Source organism: Bicyclus anynana, chromosome Z (assembly GCF_947172395.1).
Source record: "Bicyclus anynana chromosome Z, ilBicAnyn1.1, whole genome shotgun sequence".
Taxonomy (NCBI): Eukaryota; Metazoa; Arthropoda; class Insecta; order Lepidoptera; family Nymphalidae; genus Bicyclus; species Bicyclus anynana.
The window spans coordinates 10,869,705-10,881,087 of NC_069110.1; the positions used below are offsets into that span (position 1 = coordinate 10,869,705).

The 11,383-nt window shown below is 36.8% G+C and overlaps 1 protein-coding gene across 3 annotated transcripts in view; it reads left to right on the forward strand.

Moving 5' to 3' along the window:
* Positions 1–2,458: 2,458 nt before the first annotated feature.
* LOC112045859 (glucose transporter type 1) overlaps positions 2,459–11,383 on the forward strand; it is a 38,892-nt gene continuing 29,967 nt past the window's right edge. For 2 of the 3 annotated variants that reach the window (XM_024082216.2, XM_024082218.2), the window contains exon 1: positions 2,464–2,967. The gene's annotated coding sequence lies outside the window, so the exon portion shown is untranslated. Of the gene's footprint in view, positions 2,968–11,383 lie in introns of all 3 variants that reach the window. The other variant, XM_052890614.1, reaches the window with a different exon arrangement.

An 11,383-nucleotide genomic window follows, 5' to 3' on the forward strand; every position in this document is an offset into this window, starting at 1 on the left:
GAGTAACACAGTTACAACATTTTCCCCGTATACTCACGAAAAACGAGAATAACGCGGGTGGGACTACGGGAGGTTCGCTTGTAATAAATCTAATAATGGGATGGAAAATTGTATAAAACTATTGATATTTTTTGGGGAGGTAAGAAATATTTTTTAACATGTTACTACCCATTTCATTACAAATAACTGTTTTTTTTACATGAAATATATTTTTTTTCTATAGAAACTGTTATTTTGAGTATACGGCAATGTACACGGAACTCGTGGTGTTGGATGACTATTTGTCAGAGTAATCGGCAACGTACCCTGGGGGACCCGTAACTTTTCCCAAAAATGGAAAACTATATTTTTTTAACATTTTTCTCTAAGTCCAGAAATGATTATAAGCCTATTGAATGCAAGGAAGCAATGTTTTTACAAAAAAAAAACAGTCTTGCCGTTTTAAGGGTTAAAGCAGGTGCCAAACCGGTGAGACGGACGGTCATCCTTGACTTGACTCCTTGACGAGGACCTCCGGGTGATAAATACGGGGAATCTGTCACCCACCGGAGATAAGTCCTCGAGTTGTTAACGCTTCTGGTGTTCCCTAAGCGATCTTAATAAAACAACAGGAGAGCTCGATTTACGAGTGTCGCTGGCTGGGTTGCGGTAGTTTACGAAATGTTCCCGTGGCTCAGTCATCAGGCGGCGAGTGGAACACCGTGGGGTTTTAATAATAAATAACACCGTGGGGTTTTAGACGGTTGAAGTCCGACATAACCTTCTTGCCTCCCCGTGGCGAGAAGGTATCCATGAGGATTTCCCCACGTAAAAAAAGATGCCAAACCGGTGATCTATTAATTAATAATCATAAATATCTTAGTTTCTCAGACATTATTTTTTCTTTCCTGTGTGTTTTCCGTAACGACATACATATATAAACACCACACGGACTTGGCACCGACTAATAATAACTAACTAGTGACCAATAAATTAATTTATTAATGAATTCTAATACATATTCTAATTAAAAAAATATATCAAAATCGGACCACTCCACTGGGTTATACAACACATCGCAGGGATGACTGATAATGATGTTGATGTCCTGGATGACTTGCTGTGCAGGCAGAGGCATATCGTGCCTTGGAGGGGCCCTGTATAAAAATTTGTTGAGGGGGCCCAAATGAAGGATAAAGTTTTCTCACAAAAGAAACGAAAATGCTCGCCTAAAATAAAACATATGACAGTGACTTAACCTATGTAGGATGTTTCTATCTTTTAAACTCACACTTAACCAGGGAAAAGAGAGATTGTGGATTACGTACACTTTACTAACTTTGCATTCACAGGTAAGAGGTCCCTGTAGTCCGGAGGCCCCGTATCATTGATATATACAAAATATACAAAACACTATTAAAAGTTTATAAAAAAAAATCAACCCTCCCGCTGCGGGACATTTGAGTGCCCAAGCAACTGGTGGTCAGGACTCCAGAGTGAGGAATCTCCTCACAATACGCGCCGTCTCAAGAATCACTGCCTTTTGTATCCGACTCTTGATCCAACAGTTAAGCGAAAGCTTCTTAAGGTGTTGGTCGAAGCTTTTAGCTATAGCTAATAGATACGTATGAAAACATTAGAGATTACGAGAATTTAAGAGGAGCCCAAGCAACCGGTGGTCAGGGTTCCAGAGAAAGGAACCTTTAGGTGGTATTATAGTTTCGCCATGATCGTCTTTCCTTCTCTGTTCTGCGACTATTACTACTAGAAAGCTTTAGTTTAGCATGATTATATTAGGGTACGGGGTCGGGTAGGGGTTGGGTAGGGTAGGGTAGGGTAGGGGTTAAGGTAGGGGTAGGGTAGGGTAGGGGTAGGGTAGGATAGGGGTAGGGTAGGGGTAGTTAAAAGTTTACAACGAGTTTCACGGGGACCAAGTCGCGGGCGTCCGCTAGTACTTAAAATAAAACTGGTCGAATACTATACATTTATTCGCAATTTGAGATTTTACTTATACCATTTGTAACTCCAAACGTTTCAGTGGTATAACGGACGCCAGCGCCATCGAGAATCTATAGATATAATACGAATTCTGTACATTCTGTACATTGTAGATATTTTGATAATTTTGTTGGGCATATATCAATCGATACTGAAGCTAAAATGTTTTTTTTCGATTTTTTGTCTATCCGTGTTTTTTTGTTATTCGGGCATCACGCTGAAACTACTTAATGAATTCAAATGAAACTTGGCCCTGTTCAAGACCATAATACGGAGAAGGTTATAGGATACTTTTTATTGAGAAAAGAAAAAGAAAAAAAAAATACGAAATATAATGGGATTCAAAAATTTTTAAAATTCAAACTCTAAAGTAGTGATATAGTGCTTGAAAGTTTACATTGATTTCCACGCGGACGAACTCTACACTGTGCTTGGCTTGACACACGCTTGACCTATTTTTTAATTTACATATTTTGTGCGCCCGCACAGCGGCTAGAGCTTTAAAAGCTCACATCGTGATGACGTCGATTTCTAACGTCATCATTGAAATAAAGGGTGTTTGTGATAGTGTGAGTGTGGTTTCAGGCGAGCCGCAGCGCAGGCCTGCCGCTATCGATCCTGCGCGGCGACATGCGCACGCCGCCTCGCTAGCAGCTCGCCAGGGCGTCCACACTTCTGCCCTAGTCATGCGCGAGTTTCCTCCGGCATCGCATCGACCGACGTTAGAGTGGGATTAAACGCGCGAGTGCCGCGGTCGCGCTCGGCGGCCTCGACAGACCTACGGGGAAGATCCTCCGCCGCAGCCGCCGCCGGCTCTGGGTCGTTCCTCCATGTGTGACAGGATCGCGTCCAAAAAATCGATCGGAGACGGTGGCCGCAGGCTTGCGATGAACTCCAGCTAATCGTGAGGTCCAGGTGGAGGAGGGGCGACCTTGCGACCCACTTACCGATCGCTGTTGAACGGTCAACCACCATTGACACCACCGCCAGGTAGGTACCCACACGCTTAAGATTGTGTAGTAGCTTGTATCTATGTATGTCCATTGGTGTCGCTCTACAGTGCCGTCATTCAGAAAAATGCACCTGACAACCATTAAGGGAAATCAAATGCAGACATATATTGGGTATTGCAGTCATCCGACCGTTCTTGTGACATAGATTCGTTTATGTAAGGCCGTCGATATCGCAAAAGTCAGAGGCAGTAGAAAGAGAGAAGAGCACTCGTAGAAAGAGAGGGTAGATGTCCGTCAATATGAAAAACTTCCTAATAATTTGTATCTGCGACGATTTCCACTTCTTTCATACGACTGTACAGTGAACAGTGAAGATATAAAATATAAAGATGATTTTGGAAAAAATAATTTAGCTTGGATCTGCAATGAATACTGGAGCAGTTAGGTGATTATTTAATATAGTTCCTATGAATATCTACTGACTCAGGAAATTGATTCTCCTTTTTATATATACAAATTTAGATAAATTTTCGCTTTGCGTATGCTGTGGTGATATCATTGATCTTGCGAAACTAATATAATTTGTTAAAGCGAATGCATCTTTTATGTAAAATAAAAACGATTGGTTTACATTCAGGGATAAGTTCACAAAATAAAATCAATATTAGCAACCCTCTCATAATAAAATAGAACTAATAAATGCTTTGCGAATAATTTATGGACAATGTCACTTGAAAGTGTAAATTCTTTCTTAAAATTTTCATTTTGTAGAATACACGCAGTTTTACCCGCACAGTTTCCGTTCCCATGGAAATACGGGAATAAATTATAGACTAGAATTATTTAATGCAAACAAACAGACAAAATGTCACTCTCAAAATCAATAATGAATTATTTATTAATTATCCAATAGGTAGCCCATTAGCAAGCATAACTATATCGTGATGGTTCTAAGCAATGTACATTGATTGTTTACTTCTTTATGGGTATGCGATCATATTCCCTGTAAATTTTTGTGATGATGATAATGATCATACCCATTATCATCATCACAGTCATCATTATCATCATCATCATCAGCATCATCATCATCGTCATTGTTACGAACTATGTCTATGACTATGATATAATGTCTATGATGATGATAATTTAAAAATCTACAGCAACTCATTTCATTTCAAATTTCTCTCTAAAGTTTCTTTAGATAGTAGATAACAATGCAGGATAGTATAGTAGCGGGCTAACCTGTAAAGAGCAATATTTATAAAACTTTTATCCCTACTCACCTTCAACATGGTATCCTACGGGTAATACGGTGCTATAAGATTTAATGAGATCGTTTATGAATCCAAATTAAAAAAAAAATCTTTTTAACAAAAAAGTTGAACGACTTCAAAATCACAAAAATAAACTAAAAAGCGAAAAATAAAATCGAAATGTTTGTTATTTCAAGACAACTGTGTTCTCAAGTGTTTAAAGTTATTTGTGCTACTCGTTTATGATATTAAACCACGATCAAGCTTTTTAAAAATTTTCGTGTGTCTGTTTTTCCGTATGTCCGGTCTAGAATTTGGAACGGCTGTACCAGTTTTAACGAAACTTTTACTGAATGATAGAGCAACATATAGGCTTCTTTTAACCCTGAATAATTCCTTGGCTCCCGCGGGATTTGCGAAAAATTTAACTTCACTTTTTTGAGATTGGAGTGCAGTTGGTAGAGTTATGGTTCTCAACAGAGAGGTAGTGTGTTCGATTCCCAGCACGAGCTCAGGTTGGTTTGGTATTTCGGGCGTGGCCAATTACCAAGACCACTAGTTAATAAAAAAACCGGCCAAGTGTGTGTCGGGCGCACGAATGCACTGTGTGGGGTTCCGTAGATTAAATTAGCAATTTAAAGTTTAAACCCTTATAATGCACAAACATACCGATAGCGATACCCCATAAAATGATGTAGACGAGGAAAAATCATCCTAACTTTGCACTTTGTTTGTAAACCCAAAACATTTGTATTTTAATTTTTTTTGCCACTTTATAAACCTTATAAAAATACAGCTTTTTAGTTATCTTACTAACAACTATATGTAATTAATTAACAACGAATTTTGTATACAATTTTCATGTTCAAAATATGTTTTTTATGTTTGTCGACTAATAACTCTTTACGAGTAAATAGCAATTGCTAGGTACTTAGCTGGTATATTTATCAACCCATATTCGACTCACTGCTGAGCTCGAGTCTATTCTCAAAACGAAAGGGGTTAGGCCAATAGTCCACCACGCTGGCCCAATGCGGATTGGCAAACTTCACACACGCAGATAATTAAGGAAATTCTCTGGTATGCAGGTTTCCTCACAATGTTTTTCCTTCACCGTTTGATACGCGTGATATTTAATTTCTTAAAATGCAATACAAAACACACAAACACACAATGTTATAGTTTTTCATTTAATTTCATTATATATCCATCTTCTGTGAATTATTTAACGTAACCGTTTAGCTAATAGAGGGTGGGGAAACTTGACTCCAACAAAATTTTGCACTTAAAACCATAATATTTTACAAATGAATCCCTTAATCGAAAAGCAATGTTAGCAAATCCCTCATTTGTTTTAAAGACTTATCCAAATATATACCCACACCACGATAAATCAGTAAAAATAAATTCATCCCCACTTTACATGTAGTGAAAGGTATAAAAATAAATATTTTTCAAGATTTTATATTACGATTTTTTTCATGTTTTTATGTTGTGTTTTTTCCATGTTCCATGATTTTTCCCATATTAAATAACAGCTTTTTAGTAGTAATAGCTTCTACCCTAAACCGCTGATAAATCGACGGACGGAAGGACGGACGGACGGGCAGACGGACGGACATGGTGAAACTATAAGTTTCAAGTATTCAAGTATATACTTAAAAAAAAAAAAGGATATTTGCCATATTTTTTATAATATGATCAATATTCCCATTCCCGTCCAACTAGTCGGGAAAGACTGTGCTAGGAGTGGGTTCTACAATAGACCACAATAGACCAAAGGGGCGGTGATCAAACCATCAACCCTCGGTGATGAGTCCAACCGCCCTTACCGTTGAGCTAAGGCTTTTTGTAAAGGTAGGTCCTTGTAAGGTTATAAGGGACTATGGAACCCTAAAAAGCTTAAAGCACTAGCTGTAGGTAAATAAAGTAAGTAACTACGAGTAATAATACTGTGATCCGAACACCATAATGACCACAGTCACATATGACAATCTTTCTTGCCAGTCTTAGAAGTTCAGCTATCTGCTTTATTGATTTCTAACGGGGCCTATAACAAGTTTTATTAAAATTTAAACTTTATTTCCATAGGATGTCAAAAATAAAATGTCACTAACAACGAAGTTGCCATGGAAATGAGCGATGTCACATCGCTGTAACTTTACAGAATGCAGGGGTTGGTAATAGTGTCACGACAAATAGTCAAACTTCACATTTCCAAATGCATATTAAGCTTACTTGAAACACGAATTTTGAATTCAAATTAAAATTCCAGTAGGTACGCCTAGTATGTGACTATTATTCTTAGATCCGTATTGCAAGCGACCATCAAGGATAGAAAATGTTTTATATCAAATTAGTACGTTAAAAAAAATATTGCGAGTAGGTTGCCTCACAAACTCCTGGCCAAACTATCATTAATGATAGTTTATAATGATTTAAATATTTTTTTTACTTGCAATATATTTTTAACGTACTTTTTTGACATGAAACAACTCTCAATCAGATTGATGAAGGTCGTTTCTAATTCGGATCTTCTAGTTATAGTTATATCTCATGTACAGAAATAAACAAGTCGACCAATGGTGGTGGAGTTATCCTATACCCATTTCTCTCATCCCAACGCAATGAAAGAGCTCGCAATATTTCCAATATTTCCATTTCCGATGCTATTGTTTGATATTTGTATATTTCTCTGCATCAGGTACTCGTATATGTCATTGATCGCATGTTAGAGCCACAGCCCCTGTAACCAAGTGGCATGTCGATTCTCTTGAAAAAAAAACTAGAAAAATGTACAGGAATGACAGATCTTGATCACGTGACCTGTCGATAACCAATGTCATTCCCATACATTTTTCTAGTTGTCGAAGCGTTTGCGATCGTAGAAAGAGAATCGACGTGCCACTTGGCTAAAGGTTTTCAAACCAAGATATCAATTAAGTGGAGATGCCACGGCGTCTTGTAGTTCTGTAGTACAATTGAGAAGTACTTGCTTTCTGATACTGTTTCGAGGAATTAATTTAGACTGAGAGCCCATTACCCTAGTTATTCCTTTGAATGCACCCTCTCGATATTATCCTACCGACGTCCTTCTCTACTTCATTAATTATGATGATGCTTGTGACTTTAATTAGATTATGCGATTCGCTGTTCGCAGACATATAGGTATGTTTCTGGAATGTGTCCGTATGAGTTTAATTATACATATATTGTGGTGCTAGCTTTCCCGTCCAGCAGTTCCTCCTGCGCAATTTTCGTTTCCGGGGTAATTCTGGTACGAATTAAAATAATTTATGTTACTTGCTGATAATGTTCCTTTTTATAAGTAAAAGTTTCAGTGTTTTGAAGCACGAAAGCGTAGCAAACAAACAAACATTCGCACTTATAACATTAGTTAGGATTAATATATATTATTCAAACTAATAATATAAAAAGGTAAGATTTCATTGATCATCTATTAATATAATTCTTTCACCCATGAAAAGGTACATTATCAGAGAGCAATATAAGCTTTATTTTATACATACGGAATGGCAACTAGATGGGTAAAAACTATACTATACAGAGGTAAAGTTTGTGAGTTTGTAACTGGTATAGTCTGGATCTACTGAACTTATTTCAAAAATTCTTTTACCTATAAAAAGACACGTTACTTGTGAGTGTCATGGGCTATCTTTTACCTTCTTGTTGTGTTGTGTGTTGTGGAACGGGAACTATGCAGATGAAACCTCGAGGCGTGTGCTAGTCTATTATAAAGAAAAAACATTTTATAGTTGTATCGAAAAGGCTCCGAAACTACGAGACCGATTTTAAAAATTCTTTCACCAATGAAAAGCTATATTATCAGCATATCGTTGATTACATTTATTAATCAGATTGGATTTCGTAGTCTATAAAACTCAATGCCTGCTTTTCTGGGAATCACGGATGACATATTAACATATTGCGCATGCCCGTTAAGAAATGGTTTTCAACATAAGGACCTTACGGATACCACTGCACCACAGGAAGGGATTAAGTTAGATCGTTTCCAACTTAAGCCCCACCATGTTATAATTTTTAACGTTTCCCCTAATTTCTAATTCCTGGAACTCTTTCACAAGCAACCGTAAACTATAAAGCAGTCGAAGTTTTGACGACCTCCGTGGCGCAGTGGTGCGCGCTTTGGATTTACAAAACGGAGGTCCTGGGTTCGATTCCCGGCTGGGCAGATTGAGATTTTCTTAATTCGTCCAGGTCTGGCTGGTGGGAGGCTTAGGCCGTGGCTAGTTACCACCATACCGGCAAAGACGTACTGCCAAGCGATTTAGCGTTCCGGTACGATGCCGTGTAGAAACAGAAAGGGGTGTGGATTTTCATCCTCCTCCTAACAAGTTAGCCCGCTTCCATCTTAGACTGCATCATCACTTACTATCAGGTGATATTGTAGTCAAGGGCTAACTTGTAAAGAATAAAAAAAAAGTCCTACTACTCGACATAGCACCCCGGGTTAGATCCTGTCCTACCTCCAGAATCGAAAATCGAAGTCTTAACCTATTATGATACTTTTGTTTACTTATAGTACGAAAGAAGAATCCTTTAAACAAAACGCGGGTCCTCCTTTATTATGGTTGTCTATACTTGGAACTTTGTTTAATTTAGTTCCGCAGCTTCATCCCCGTAGGGAAACCTTTTAATATCAAAGAATAGAGTTGTATATAAAATTCTCCCTTCCATTTCCTTCCTCCCATTTCCTTCCCTGGATGTTATGATTAAATTTCCCCCCTTAAAGATAGAGCCTCAAAAGCACAACGGTAAAATGCTATCTTTTAAATATGATCAATACTATATTTAAAAGATAGCAAAGCAAATATTCTTTTTTTTAAAGGTGAAATTGAAAAAATATCAAACATTCTTTCTCGATGACTTCCATTATAAAACGAAACTAATATGTATTCCAAATTTCAGCTTAGTAAATTTTGTAGTTTTGGCTTTGCGAAAAATCAGTCGGCCTAGCTACATATTTTTAATTTCTATACTTCTTAATTCCAGCTGTGCGTTACTATATCACCTAAAAAATTGCCATTCTATAAAATATAAAACTATATAGTCATGTCAAATTATTATTGATGACTATCTAACAATTTCAAATGAAATGTATTAATAAACAAAACGACCGCTTATTTGTTGATTAATGTTTGTACACTCTTCAATTCTTTTTATTAAAAACAAAAAGGTTGAAAAAATACATAATATATAAAATTAATCGGAGTTTTTGTGTTTGTTATCCTTACATATAATATATTTTAATTTTTCGTATGGTATATTTCATCAATTGATTTTGTTTTATGTTGGTTAGGACGTGCGGTTACAGTGGAGTAAAAAGAGTTTAACTCTAACAATGAAAAAAATAGACGGAATTTTTCGGATAATTTACGCCTGTCAAATAAGGATTTTACCTCGTAAACAAGGCTCAGAATCACACAGCGGCCGATGGAACGAGCTATGCTCGGAATAACTCTGTGATCAATTTTTTTATACGCCCAACGGTTTTTGAGATAGAGGGTAGAGAGTCTGCAGCAAAGTACCGTTTATAAAGTCGTTGAAATATCATTAACAACATGTGGAACGTACTATTTCTTGGTCAAAACGTTATATTTATACATAATATTTTGTATATATCTCAGAGGTCAATGTATTTGATACATTAATTTGTCAATATATTATAATGCTCCTAAATAAGAGGATAATGTCGTTCATCTTACGATTTCGATCCAGTAAATTAGGTCTACAAAGCTTCATAAACCTGACCAGTGGTTCAATATTCCACCAATAAGTTGGTATTTTATCCCTCGAATAGGCTTTGGTGCTGCAAAATAAACTCCTGGAGCCTGGAGCCTGGAAGCATAACGAAAATTTGTTATTGGTTTTGTCATTGAATTATTACTAGATCCTCGGGAATTACATATAGCACTATTCACGATGACCTTGCATTACAGCTAATTATCTCATTCCGAACATGACCTTTTTATTTTGCCCGCTTCCATATTAGATTGCATCATCACTCACCATCAGGTGAGATTGTAGACAAGGGCTAATTTGTAAAGAACAAAAAATAATAATTTAAAAGCATAAAATGACTTATGTAGCTCCGTAGCCTCGTAGCGCCTACGATCGTAGCACGCGCAGCAATAATGTAAAAATATTTTCCTGAAACTTCTGTGGATACATTTTATCGATGTGATATCGTGGATAAGACAAAAATAATCAAGTAAATATTATAGTAACATTTATCCACATAAAATATAGCCATCAGGCTAATTTGATTTTGTACATTTCTACATTATGCTATGTATGACAAATTGACCCTTGCGTCTAGTGACCTAAGAGCTGGCGCTTATTTGGCCCAGAGGATAAGCCTTGCCATTATTGTGTACGTAGCCTATGGGTGAACAATTATATGGTGTGTATTTCTTATAAATATTTTAATTATCCTAAATTTAAATTTAATAATTATCCTCTTCTTAACTGTTAGTTTTAATTTATTTTATTTTTATTTTTCACTGAATATATCCACATATTATAAAAATATCCTATTATTTTATATTTGTTACATTTCTTTTCAATTTAATAAATGAACAACATAATCTCTTTGATTATGGTAACTATGCCCAGATCCGACATCTTAAGTGACCGTAGGTACAATATCAACGCCTACCCTGAGGAGTCATTACGGTTGCTTTGAAGAAAGGAATTTTCCATTTTGTAACCTATTTGTGCATACCCTAGTTAAACACTTTGTTCACGCCACTGTCCCTTGTAACACCAAAAACCTCTTTACAATATTAGTATAAAAGTATACGATCGTCATCTGTATGACGAATTGTATTTTGTTGTTGGGGTCTAATTTATATTTAGAGCTCGGAATCCGGGCAAGCTCAGCGAGCTATATAATATGTACTGGTATCGCTGTTGCCATGGTAGAATCGAGATGAGACAGAGGCGTCGCGCATGCGCTATCACGTTCTGACATTTCAATACCAGGACCTTCCCAGTTCCGACACAAGCGTAGTGCAGTCACTGAATATTTATACTTGCCAGTTATTCAATTAAAGTTCCATGTTTCTCTTAAGTGTTTGCATCGCTAATGTGCAAATGGCTCAATTGAGTCAATGAATCCTGTAAGTATGAAGCAAGTTATTATAATCACTCAGT